At 41.9% G+C, this 12,715-nt stretch overlaps 1 pseudogene; it reads left to right on the forward strand.

The window, feature by feature from the left end:
- The first annotated feature begins 779 nt into the window (after positions 1-779).
- Positions 780-4,556, forward strand: LOC115731711 (annotated as a pseudogene).
- The last annotated feature ends 8,159 nt before the right edge of the window (positions 4,557-12,715 follow it).

Here is a 12,715-nt window from a genome sequence, read left to right on the forward strand (position 1 = left end):
GAGAACTCAAGTTAAGCAAGCTACACAACATAAAGCATGTATGGAGGAAAGATTGTTTAGTGTCCAAAATTCTTCGGAATATTGACAAACTTGAGGTTCGGGAATGTCCTAGTTTGACAACATTATTTCCAGCCGAGATATCCTTTAAGAATTTGACGGAGCTAGTGGTGAAGAATTCCTCCGGATTGGTACATCTAGGGACAGCTTCAACGATAGCAAGTTTGGTGCATCTCGAGAAGATGACTATAATAGGATGTGAAAGAATGAAAGAAGTAGTGGCAAAAGATGAAAATGAAGAAAGACAAGTAATTTCTTTTAGGAATCTTGGTATATTGAAACTCCAAAATCTGCCGGGCCTAGAATGCTTCTCCTCCACCACAAGTTGCGTCTTGAGGTTTCCATCCTTGTCGTGGATTGAAGTGGAAGAGTGCCCCAAAATGAATATCTTTTCTAAGGGTAAGCTATGCACACCGACACTACGTTATGCGTCACTTTTCAGACACCAGTACGGCCCGTTCCCATGGAACTGGTGGGAATGGGAGTCGGAGGGTGATCTCAATGCAGCCGTACAAAGGTTTTCGACATAAACAACCAAACGCGCACGGAATAAGTAAGGCCCAATTAATGCAGCCATTCTCATCCTTTGGTTTTTCTCTTTGCTTCTGCATCATAAGATTCTGAATTTCTTCATGTTCATGTTCTTAAAGCACACGCTCTCTCTCTCTCTCTCTCTCTCTCTCTCTTCAAATTCGACCAACGCACGCCTCTCTAGCTCGCCCATGGAGACGATGCAGAACGGACAAGCTACAGAGGAGGCCGCGGCAGCTTGGGACAGCTCTGTTTGCGGATACGAGTCGTTCCATCGCCTCCTCCGCCACGATCTCAACCTCCAAGTCTTTCAGGTTTTCCCTTCTCCATTGCATCTCTCTCCTCAATGTCGCTCGATCGATACTGGCTCGCGGAGCAGTGTCCGGTTGATTTGAATCGTTGTAGCTGTTGATTCGATTGACTTGGTGTGTGTTTCTCGAGTGTTATTCTTCGATTGGATTCTGACCTGAGCTCATTAAGGAAACGAAGTTGATTCCGTGAAATCCACGGGATTAGAAACGACATAGTTTCGTTTTGGGGAAGATGTTCTGGCACTGGGGCTTTTCTGTAAGCTTGATGGTGCTAGCATCTACAGATTTCGAATTGGTGCTGATCAGGAAAGGAAAGGCTTCATGGAGAAGGATTGCTGTAGTGAAATCTTGGGATGAAATACGCAAATGATGTGGTCAGATTGTACGATTCTGTTCTGCTCGATTTGTCTCGTCTCTCTGCTCGCTTTTTCCAATTAAACTTAGGCTTTGCTGTTTACATGAATATTGATGTCATTAGTCAATCTAGGAGAATGTTTGTATCTACTCTGCATCTTGCGGGTCTGCATATGTAGACATACCATTTACTAGTCGAGTTAAATAGGAGCTGGACTTCCGTCAGAAAGATGGATCTTAGGAATTCTAGTGGCATTATTCCGTTAGTTTTCACGATTGGAATGGTTGTGGCCTCCCCGAATCGTACGACCGAACACAAAAAGAATTACAAGAAGTAAGGATAGACAGCTTGAAAGTCTTAGTATAGAAAGTTGGAGCTGATCGGGTAATTTCTATTCCGAATGAATTTTGAATTGACACGGATCAACCGCCCATGAAAATATTTGTTGAGACAACTGAAATGACTGAGCAATCGGTGCCTTCTTCCTAAAATGTCAAAAACTCAAAGCATGTCATTCCGTTGTGATACAATCTTACTTTGTTGTTAAATCTTTATGATATTGATTTCAGGAAGTCAGTCGTTTACATATTGGATTGAATTGTGTAAGGACTCTTCAAGTTGATCCTCTGGTGGATTCTGCAAAAGCTCTCTCATCTGAATGTAACTTTGACATACAGGTGATCCTACTGTTTCTGTTTTTGTGGTGCTTACTGGATGTGGCGATTTAAAGGTTGTTGCTAAGAGTCCTGGTCACACTAGTCTGCACTATTTCACGTGCTTCAATACCATTTGGTTGGAGTTTGATAAAGACTCACTATAAATCAAGTAGGTTCCTCTTGTAAAATAGTTTTCTTGATAGTATGAAACTTGTCTTCTCAGCACATTCCTGCTTGGAGCATATAGCGAATCTGAGCGTGTGCATAAGAAATACTTGCTTGTCATCGGTGAGATGACTGAACATCCTGAAAGGACTGAACAAGCTTTTTGGCGTACTTCTCTCTATGGCAATCAGTTTCAATGCCTCATGTTCGTTTTGACAACCATGGCAGACAAAGTTACTTAACTCCACCCAACAAACACTCAATTTATGATTGCCTTAATCTAATGTCACCTCAATAGCCTCTGAAGCAAGTTCCTCCAGCATTGCTCAGGCCTGCAAATGAAAGTTCAGGCCAACAATTGTTTGGAAGTTCTCTGAGGGACATGAGCAAAGACCTTCCGATGTGTGCTCCTTGTTCTCTCTGCAAAGGGGCATAGGGAGCTTCTATTTATAACTCGGTAATCATTCATGCCTGTGATAGATAAAAGAGTCTGGACCCACTAATATTATGTCACTGAGATTCATACATATGGTCCTAACTGGGGAAATATTTGTTTAAAAGCAATGAATTGCAAAGATCTGGTCCAGATGTCCTTTGGCAATGTTGAGAACTTATCACTAGGGAGGTCTTGAAGAGCATAGTCCTGGAAATGAGCTATTCTGAAATCTGTTTTAGCATAGATTCTTGGTTCTGAGTTTTTCTATGAGATGGAAGGTGTGAGAAAGTCTGACTAGCGTAGTCTTGTGCCATTTGGGATTCTGTGGAGTTGGCGAGCCAACGGATAGAGTAACGTCCAAAGTTTGATGTCGTCGAACCATTCTAGTTGATTAAACTTGCTATCGTTGAAGCTAAGAAGTACTATTATATATTCTTTGTGGCAGTCTATTTGGTAGTTGTTTGCTCTTATTGAAAAACATTACTGCAGTTCTTGGCAGGATCCTTTGATTTTTATTCATTCTGATCAGTTTTGTGGAATTGATCAATTTATTCTGATTTTCTTTCAGGCATTTCGCTTTACGGCAGACAAGGAGTGATTAAGAGAACCAGGAGTTGTCAGAGTTGGGCTTATTCAAAACTCTATAGTTCTTCCCATAGCTGCTTCCTTTCTGGATCACAAGAGAACGAAAGATGCTGCCAGTGCTTCAGGAGTGAACATCTTATGCTTGCATGTTAGTCACGCCATGAAGCTTGAGCTGTACATTTTTTGGTTTCTCCTTTTGGACTTGAAAGACTGAAATTCAGCTACTGAACTAATCTACAATCTAGGAAGCATGGATGATGCCATTTGCCTTTTGCACAGGAGAAAAGAGGCGGCGTGAGAACATGTTCATTGTCAATCCTATCCTTGAGAGGGTTCGCTGCCGTTGCCAACAATTCATTGATCGGGTAGGAACAGAATCATTTTCCAATCTGTTCACATCAGGCGACGGAAAGCGACAGCATGCCGATTTCAGGCACTTTTATGGATCCAATCACTTTTCAGCTCCAATCTTTGTGCACACGCCTCTACAGAGATGGATCGGTGGTCTAAGACATGGATTTGAACCTCTGTAGGCAGCTGAAAGACAAGTGGGGGCTCGGGATGATTGCTAAGTACGATCTCTATGCGGATATGCTCGCTCGGTATCCGATCCCTTGCTGCATAAGAAGTCCTCTTAAGTTCTTGATTTACAACACTGTACACTCAGGGTTGACATTATCTGATCGTCGTTCATGTTCAATCAACGTGTTTCCATGAAATCCAAGGACACGATAGTTCAATCAAAATTTATAGCTCAATCATCATGCCTACTCAAATCTTGCATAAAAAAAATCTTGACATTTAGCTTAATGTACAATTAAGCTCTAAAATTTGAAAAAGTGCGATTAAGCCATAAACAATTTGAATTAGGCGTGTCAAATGTTTCCTAATGACCACTCAACGAGATTTGCTAACGTCACATGCTTCAATTTTCCAATAGGTATTTAATCATCAATACGCAAGCATATTCAGATTAAAGCCTATCGATCACTTACTGAAATAATCAAGGATGAATATCAAAAGCCAGCATTGACATTGAAGGAGGAAGTTCCATAAAAAGAACGGTCTCTCACCTTTTCAGCTTACGACTGGAGGTGGAGTTTGGCCTCACGCCTCAGTCTGCCCAGTCCCCATCACCTTGTGAACTAATTCTATGGATTTCAATCTCAGTACCTCTAACACTGTTCTTGTTACATTTTCGATCGACTAACAGACTGTCCGAACTGATGAAGGAGCAAAGCTTCAGCAACAAGATTCGGAGTGTCCATCAATCTTATCCTAGAAGTGATTATGCTCTCTGCCAGACTAATTCAAGTAGGATGGAAAATTCCAAACACGAGGTGAGCCCTGGCATGCTGTCTCCTCGTAGTTCTACTTGTCAGTGTTCGCAGGCAACTACATCTCCCGAAGCAGCCAACCAGTCCAAGTTGCAAAATCCTTTATTCACAGTAGTCAACTGATCACATAACCTATTGAAACAAAATGTGGTAAGAAGAGATCCTGAGATAATAGTACTCGTGCAGAATTTGGTCTGGTTAACTTGTGTCAATTATCATTCCTTTTGCGTTCTTACTCATATATCGTTTGCTGATAAAAAATCGAACCCCGCAGACTGTGCCACGCTGTTTTCTTAAGGGGCGCATCAATGGAAGCATGCAAGCCGCAACTCTTAAATGTTCGGACGCGCCATGACCACTGAATCTCCTGCACTACACACAACATGGCTCGGGAACTTCCCTAAAGAAAGGAGATGTCCGCATGTTCAAGCTTTTAGAATTGATGCTATTGAACTCAAAGTCTCCCTTTTCGGAAGGAATGTTAAGAATTAGGCGTAAACTTTGGTATGCCTACAAAAAAGTTGTGGTCTGCTATGTTTTGTTTAGCGAATCGGATCAAAGAAAGCAAGCCTTTCTGCGTCAAGTGATCGAATGGTGATAAAATTTCCTGAGGTTTTTTAGAGACTAGTGAAAATTACGCAGGGAAATTGCATTTTCCAAAATTCCGATCTCTCTGCATGTTTGCATCTTTATTCGACAAAGTATAGATCGAACTCGTCCGCCGTAGGGGATTGATAAAATAAAAGGTCATAAGCAATCCTTATCTCATGCCAATATGCAAAGTTGATCAAGAATGTAACGTAGATTTGAGAATATTTCTTGAAGTAATTTATTTTACCCTTGAGATGGTCTCGGGAAAGGAAAGAAAGAATGGTCCCGCACCAACTCTGTTGTCTAGAAAAGTTCGATGATGGAGTGATTCTTTATACTAATTAGATCTCATCTCCTTAAGATGATAATTTCATGCTCTGCTCTAGTCCTCAGTTGCTCCGGTTGTCCCGCAAACTCTATACAATCTCCGAAACAATCACTCAAGTTCATTCCGGCTGCCCGAGAATATGCATGGGGCAGAGTACTCTTCACGGGATCATCAAGATACATATTTAGGAAAACAAACAAGTTGCAACCTCTTCGAGATTTGGAAAGATTTTGGTCGGTGAAGATAAGGAGCTATCCAAACGAGCATGTGGCGCTCTCCTCCGCCCGTTGGCGAGCATTTGCCGCCACCGATGGAGACAATGTAGTAGTGTTCAAAGTCTCAATTTCCGGCGCTCAAGTTTAAATATAAATTCTTCCAAAAAAATGACTACTTGACTTAAATCTAGATCTACAATCATTTACAAATAAGGCAATTTTTCTAATTCCCTATCTACATTACTCTGCTAAATATTAGAATCTGATGGACAATTCGGAGTATGGCTCTACTAATATGACGAAAAGAGTGATCTCGAATAATTAGCCTATTAATTCGTCATGAGTTAGACCCGATATTCTCGATTGGCCAAACCCATTTTACAAAGGTAGGGACACAATGTCACGCCCCGATCCTCGAGCGCGCGGCATTCCTGTCATCTCGCCCCTCGGGTTAAAAGGATAGCATCCCAGGCATGCTATCAACCCATGAGATTAACTACGCATGCGGAAACGTATAATATTTCCGGACAAAAATATAAAATAGGGATAGGCAAGTAGGAAAACGCATTAATTCAAAAACATGATTTTATTTACAATTACATCGTGAGTCAACCGAAATGACACGCTAATTGGTCCCATACTTCAAGATGGGGTAGAATCAATTTTGTACCTACTCCAAATAGGGCTACGTCACTCTCATTCTTATCGCCTTTTCAAAGGACTACTAGCTCCATCACTTAGAATCCGAAAATGGTTTAACAACGATGGGGTGAGATATAAATCTCGGTGAGTCAACACCTAAGCCCGGTTAAGGCATTGATTTGTCAAGAGAGTCCTATCGCCCAATCAAATATTGACATATAAATACCCCAATCACATGCGGCTCACCTACTGAAAATCACACGGTATGCAATACTCAACATAATATGCCGCATATAATAACCCATAGATATCACGTCAATCGCATACGTAGACACCACACGTGGTCCGATTATTAACGGCCATCTGACCCAATTGCACACGACCGGTGTGACTTTACACTACAATCGACAATATCTACTAGCAGGACCACGCTTCGTCCCTTATTTCCAGCGACGGCATCTAATAGCCCGTGTGATTCGTACGAATGGCACGACACGGCACTATCGGGAATCCCCGTAGGGGCTTTGGTCCGTTACAAGCCGCGACCGGCATCCGACAATCCATGTGATCCGTATGACGGGCACGGCACGGACTGACGAGCATCCGACAAGTCGTATGATTCCGTACGACCGGCACAGCACGAACTTGCCAGGAATAATCCATCGTGTGACCATTCAAGCATACACAGCAAATAGCCGCTTTATAATCTACATTTAGTCAAATGCTCACACGATATGCTCACATAGCAAAACTCTTGAGTAATCACACATATGCATATGTTATCAATGGGACCTCGCATCCATAAATCGAGTGATCGAACTCCAACCAATCAATCAATTTGACTAGCCATCCGTCAAGGCATTTCATCAATTAATCCATATAAATTATAATCGAGCGTGGATCAATAATTCAATGACAAATATTCAATCCAATTGTACGTAATTAAATCAAAATCATCAAACAGTCGTATGCTCAATCTTGACTTATTATTCGCCCGCGATCAAGCAATGCCAATCAATTAATCAATTATTTCGTCCAAACTAGCCACAATCAAATTAATCCAATTAATTAGGGCCATTTAACCTAAACCGAGTCTCTAGCCTAAACCGGCCCTAATTAATCTACCAAAACACCATAATAATCTAATTAAACTAATCCAAATGTAATTAACGACCTTGCCAAGGATTAGAGGTTGACTCACCGTCAATTAGACGCGGCGATCCTTGAAAATCCCTTCGCACGAGCTTTGGGCTTGGCCCGGAAACTTTGCCCACGGACTAGGCCACTTGGGCTCCAATTCTCGGACACTTGGCTCGTGGTCTCGGCACACGGGCCTGGACACCCAGCCAACTTGGCCCGTGGAGCCGGTACGTGGCCCAGGCTCTCGGCCAACTTGGCCGGCCCACTCGGCCCATTTTACAGGAAACGGCCCTGGTCAGATAGGGCTACTGCCCAGCCCGTTGGCCCACGAAGCAGGCCCGAACAGGGCACTCACAAACAGAACAGAGCAGGCACAGGCAGGGGCTGAGGCGGCTGTTCTCCACTGTTCCGGGCAGCGAACGGCCGAGACGACGACGGGGACGGCTGGTGAAGGTCTAAGGGAAGTCGAAGGAGGTGGTGGTGGTGGCAGAGGGTGGCCGGAGCAGCGGCTGTGAGCTGCAAACAGAAGCAGCAGCAGCAGCAGACAAAACAGAGGAGCAGATGCAGGAAAAACAGGGGAGGCGTCGGGGCTGCTCAGGCTGGCTCGCGGCGGAACCGGCAGCGGTGGTTGGTAGCGAGGACGACGAGAGACGACTAAGAGTGGTGGCTGAAGGCTGGACGGCGGCTGGTTATAGCAGAACAGCGGTAGCTGCAGTAAACGTCGGTAACACCAGCTCGGGCGGCAGAAAACAGGGGAGCAGTAAGCTGTGGCTGTTCGGGCTTCCCGAGGCTGCTGTGGCGACGATGGTGGCTTGGGATGGTGGTGGACGGAAGATGAGAAGGTCGGAGGAGGTGAGGTGGTGATGGTGGTGTGCAGTAGAAGAGGTGTCACGCCAAAACAGAAGAAAAAGAAAGAGGGAGAGGAGGTCGGTTGAGAGCAAGCGTGAGGGAGAAGAGGAAGAAAAAGGAGAGAGAAAAATCTAAAATTTTGACTATGTGACTAAGTGATAAGGTGGGTTCCACAACATTAATTTTCTTGTGTTGATATTTACCAAAATCCTAGGATGTCACACACAATAATGCTTTTAGACCCGTCAATATAGGTAGATCGAGGTTCCATATGAGCATTTAATACTCCAATGACAAAAAAGTTTATACGCATTTTTTTTCTTAATAGTAGGAGATTATGGAATGATTTCTTGTAACCCCAAATAGGATTAGAGAGTTATTTAGTCCTTCAAATTCATTAACCGCTGTCTTTAACCATTATATGTAACTATCTGTAAACAGTTACAAAAACCTATATATTTCTTGTAAACCTCTCTCACTCAATTATAGAACTCAACGTCTTTTTTAATTAGATTTATCTTTACTTTGCTATAGTTTATCTTTCCTTGCATTTACATGGCTAGCCACGATTGCGTCTAATCTCCGCACCTTTAAGTTTCTTGTCATTTACGTTCCTGCCCCCTTTATAACCTTTGTCGATCCATATTGATTCATCCATATTCTCGAAGGATCTAATAGAAGGAATTGAACAAGTCGTTGGAATCTCAATGGTGAGTAAGCTAGCCCACTTAGTCCCCATCGAAGTCAATTAGTTATTCTTGGTCTAATTTCGATCAACTCCCACGTCGTCCCACTTTTGATGCCTTCGATTCCCCATGCGTTCTTCTTGACGAGCTTTCGATATATCATTGACTTTCTTCGTCGTAACGCCGAGCTAATCCGGTTGTTGCCACTCGTATGACATGTAACATGAACAGCCTTCCCGCAGGTAGTTGTCCCGCAATCCCGGAACGAATGTCTTCTTCATATAAATGCTTCATCTTATTAAATTGGCTCACATAAAGCCCCCACGTAACTATGCTATATTTAGATTGTTACACAACTTGTGCTCGAGGGATGACTTCTTGTCTCCGAAGGGACGATGAACAGCGCCGGCGAAGTTTTGCACAGGAGACACCTCATTTCTTCAAGATCATACTCTCTCACACACTTCGCACCGTAAGTTCTTTTCTTTAAGCGTTCTTTTGGATGTACCAAGGCTTGGAAGGCCGACGCGTTCTACGCGCTAGCCTTTTCTTTCGAGTCAGTTCGTGTTAAAACATATCCGGACCTGCTTGTTTATGAGAAACTAGGGAATTCCGAAGATGTTTATGAGAAAGTATGGCAAGTATCTTCCCGAAACGGTCCGTTTGAGGGTTCCGAACGGTGGAAGTTGGAGTGTGGAATTGGAAAAATGGGATGATATGGATTGGTTATCAAAGGGATGGAAGGAATTTGCGGAGCATTACTCAATTTGTGAGGGCCACTCCTTAGTCTTCAAGTACGTGGGGGACTTGGATTTTCACGTGCTCATATTTGACAAAAGGCAACGGAGATAGATTATCCGCTAATGAATGCTAATGACGGCAAGAAATCGAACCTCGACACTGTCGAATTTGTCCCGCCTAAAATGGGAGATGTTAATGATGACCGTAATCTCGGACCGGGTTCCAAATCGAAAGGCTTCCAAACCGATCAAGAACCGAAGCTTTTAGCACACGATTAAAAAGCTGTGTGAATCTTAGCCTATTAGTAATGCATGTGCTTTGCCCCGTGTTTTTCTTACGTTCTCCGCCCGATTGATTCAGATCGGATGGAAAGTTCCAAACATAAGGTGTGCCCTGCCATGCGGGCTTCTTGTACCTTCACTTCTAAACGTTCGCGGGTAACTACGGCTCTCAAAGAAGCCAACAAATACGAGCTGCGGTTTCCTTCCTTCACCGTAGATATCCTGCTATAATATGTCTCGAATTTGAACCCGAAGTCAAAATCTGAATATTTTGAATTGGATACTTCCTATTTGAAATTGGAGTCCACGCAGAAAATAAACATAAAAGGAAAGTGCAATTGAATTCAGATAAGGAATTTTTTATTGGATGCACTTTGATATACGGTTTTGATCTTGGCTTTCAATTGGAAAGTCCAAGCGGACTTTGTTTTCTTTGAAGTTTGACTTGGTCAATAAAAGATAAGAAGAAAAGGAAGATCCGGATCCTTGCAAAAGTCGGTCTCGGTACTTATATATTATAATATGTACTTGTGATTTGAAGGGAGACACGAGAAAAAAAAAACGTGAAGTCTTCAAGAAGTGCCGGCAACGAGGCCGGGCAAGTGGGTTAACTTCATCGTGGATTCTGTCCGTGGAATTACTTGAATAACTTTGTATCCTAGTCGAGAAATTCTTGCGGTAAGAATTTGTATTTTAATTCATTTGTGAGATTGAGAGATTATTTTACTAGGAATTGGGGGCTAAACACCGTGTGCGTTATTAGATGTAATTGGGTCGGGAAACACCGAGAGTGTTTAAGTTACTCGAGTTTGATCTGTAATCTCCATATATCACTTGATCTATAGTGAAATTCGTTGCTGCTCTTCTCGTGGATGTAGGTCTCTACGATTGAACCATATACATCTGGTGTCCGATTTATTTTCTTGTTCTATCTATTTTATCATTCGATCACTTGTTCCACGCAATAATTGGTATCAAAGTTAGGCTTATCGAGTTGAAGCAAATCGATGGCGACAGAATAATTAAAAGTGAAAATCGACAAATTTGAGGGGAAGAACTTTGGTTTTCGGAAGATGCAGATTGAAGACTATTTATACCGGATGAAGCTGCACTTGTCCCCGTTTGGGGAGAAACCAGAGACGAGGAAGCAAGTTGATTGGGAATTGTTGGATAAACAAGCGCTGGGTTTTATTCGATCGACGTTGGCTCGTAACGTTGCGTTTAATATCGTCAAAGAGAAGACCACTACGGGTTTGATGAAAGCCATGTCGGATATGTACGAGAAGCCCTCTATGATCAACAAAGTCTATTTGATGCGACGTTTATTTAATTTGAAAATGAGCGAAGGTGTGTCTGTTGCTAACTATATCAATGAATTCAATGTGATTGTTAGTCAATTGAATTCGGTTGATATTGACCTTGAAGATGAGGTATGTGCTTTGATTCTGTTATCTTCATTGCCTGATAATTGGAATACTAATGCTATCGCTGTTAGAAATTCCTCTGGGTCAATAAGTTTGACGTTTGATGGTATTTGAGATTTGATTTTAAGTAAGAACAACCGTAGAAGAGAATCTGATGAATATGTATCTACCGCTTTAGTATGTGAAAATAGAAGAAGAACTAATATTCGTGGTAGCAGAAGCAGTATGAACTCGAATAGACGTAGTCAGCCTAGGACTAGTGGTGCCGTCTGTTGGAATTATGGCGAGAGATGGCATCTTAGAAGGAATTGTTTTAAGTTGAAAAATGAAACAGGCAAGGGAATTATGGTTGAATCTGCAGATGATATTGCAGCTATAGCCGACAATTCTGATGGTGTCGATAGGGTCTTGTCTATCACCGAGAATTCATCATTTGACAGATGGATTATGGATTATGGTTATTCTTTTCATGCTACACCAAACAGGAACTGGTTTGCTAATTATCAGTGCACGGATAGTAATAAAGTGCAATTGGGGAACAACGTCGAATACGATGTTGTGGGAGTTGGTGATGTTAAAATTAGGATGTATGATGATATTGTGAGGATATTGATCGGAGTAAGACACGTTCCAAAATTGAAAAAGAACTTAATTTCCTTGGATGCCCTAGATTCAGCTGGATGCGGGTATTCTTCACAAGGTGGAGTTCTGAAGGTTGTTCGAGGTGCTCTGGTGATAATGAAAGGAATCAAGCATAGTGGCATGTATGAACTTCAATGTGAGACATTGATAGATTTGGCGATCACTAACGCTTCGTTTGTCTCGCAGAAAACATCTTTCAAAAAAATATTTTCCTCATTGTCCTGCGTTTGGGGCATGAAAAATGAACAGTCAAAGAAAAAAAAAATTTGGCCGATAGAAAATGTGTTTTTAAATTAGGGAAAATTATTTCCTTTCCAAACATTGGACATTACCTTCTGTTTGATTTTTAGGTTTCAACCAAACACAAGAAAATATTGTTATTTTTCTACAAAATGATTTCTTGAAAAATATTTTTCAAAATTTTTACATTCTTCGCGAAATAAACGGAGCCTATCCGTAGTTTCTTTCCAAACATAGAATCGCCACCATAATTGATAAGTACTAACTGTATAGTTGAAAAGATTCCAACTACCATCAATTGTTTTTTTTTTTTCTAGAGAATGAATTAAGTAGCCCTTTTATTTATGTATTTTTTTTCAGGCTTTTCTTTATGTATTAGATAAGTCAATTTCTAGCAATCTCTTTAAGTCAAAACTAATCAGAGTTATCTTCTTCTTCTTCTTCTTCTTCTTCTTCTTCTTCTTCCATTCCACAATTCTGGACGACGATGATAACAAAGAAAG

Source organism: Rhodamnia argentea, chromosome 5 (assembly GCF_020921035.1).
Source record: "Rhodamnia argentea isolate NSW1041297 chromosome 5, ASM2092103v1, whole genome shotgun sequence".
Lineage (NCBI taxonomy): Eukaryota > Viridiplantae > Streptophyta > Magnoliopsida > Myrtales > Myrtaceae > Rhodamnia > Rhodamnia argentea.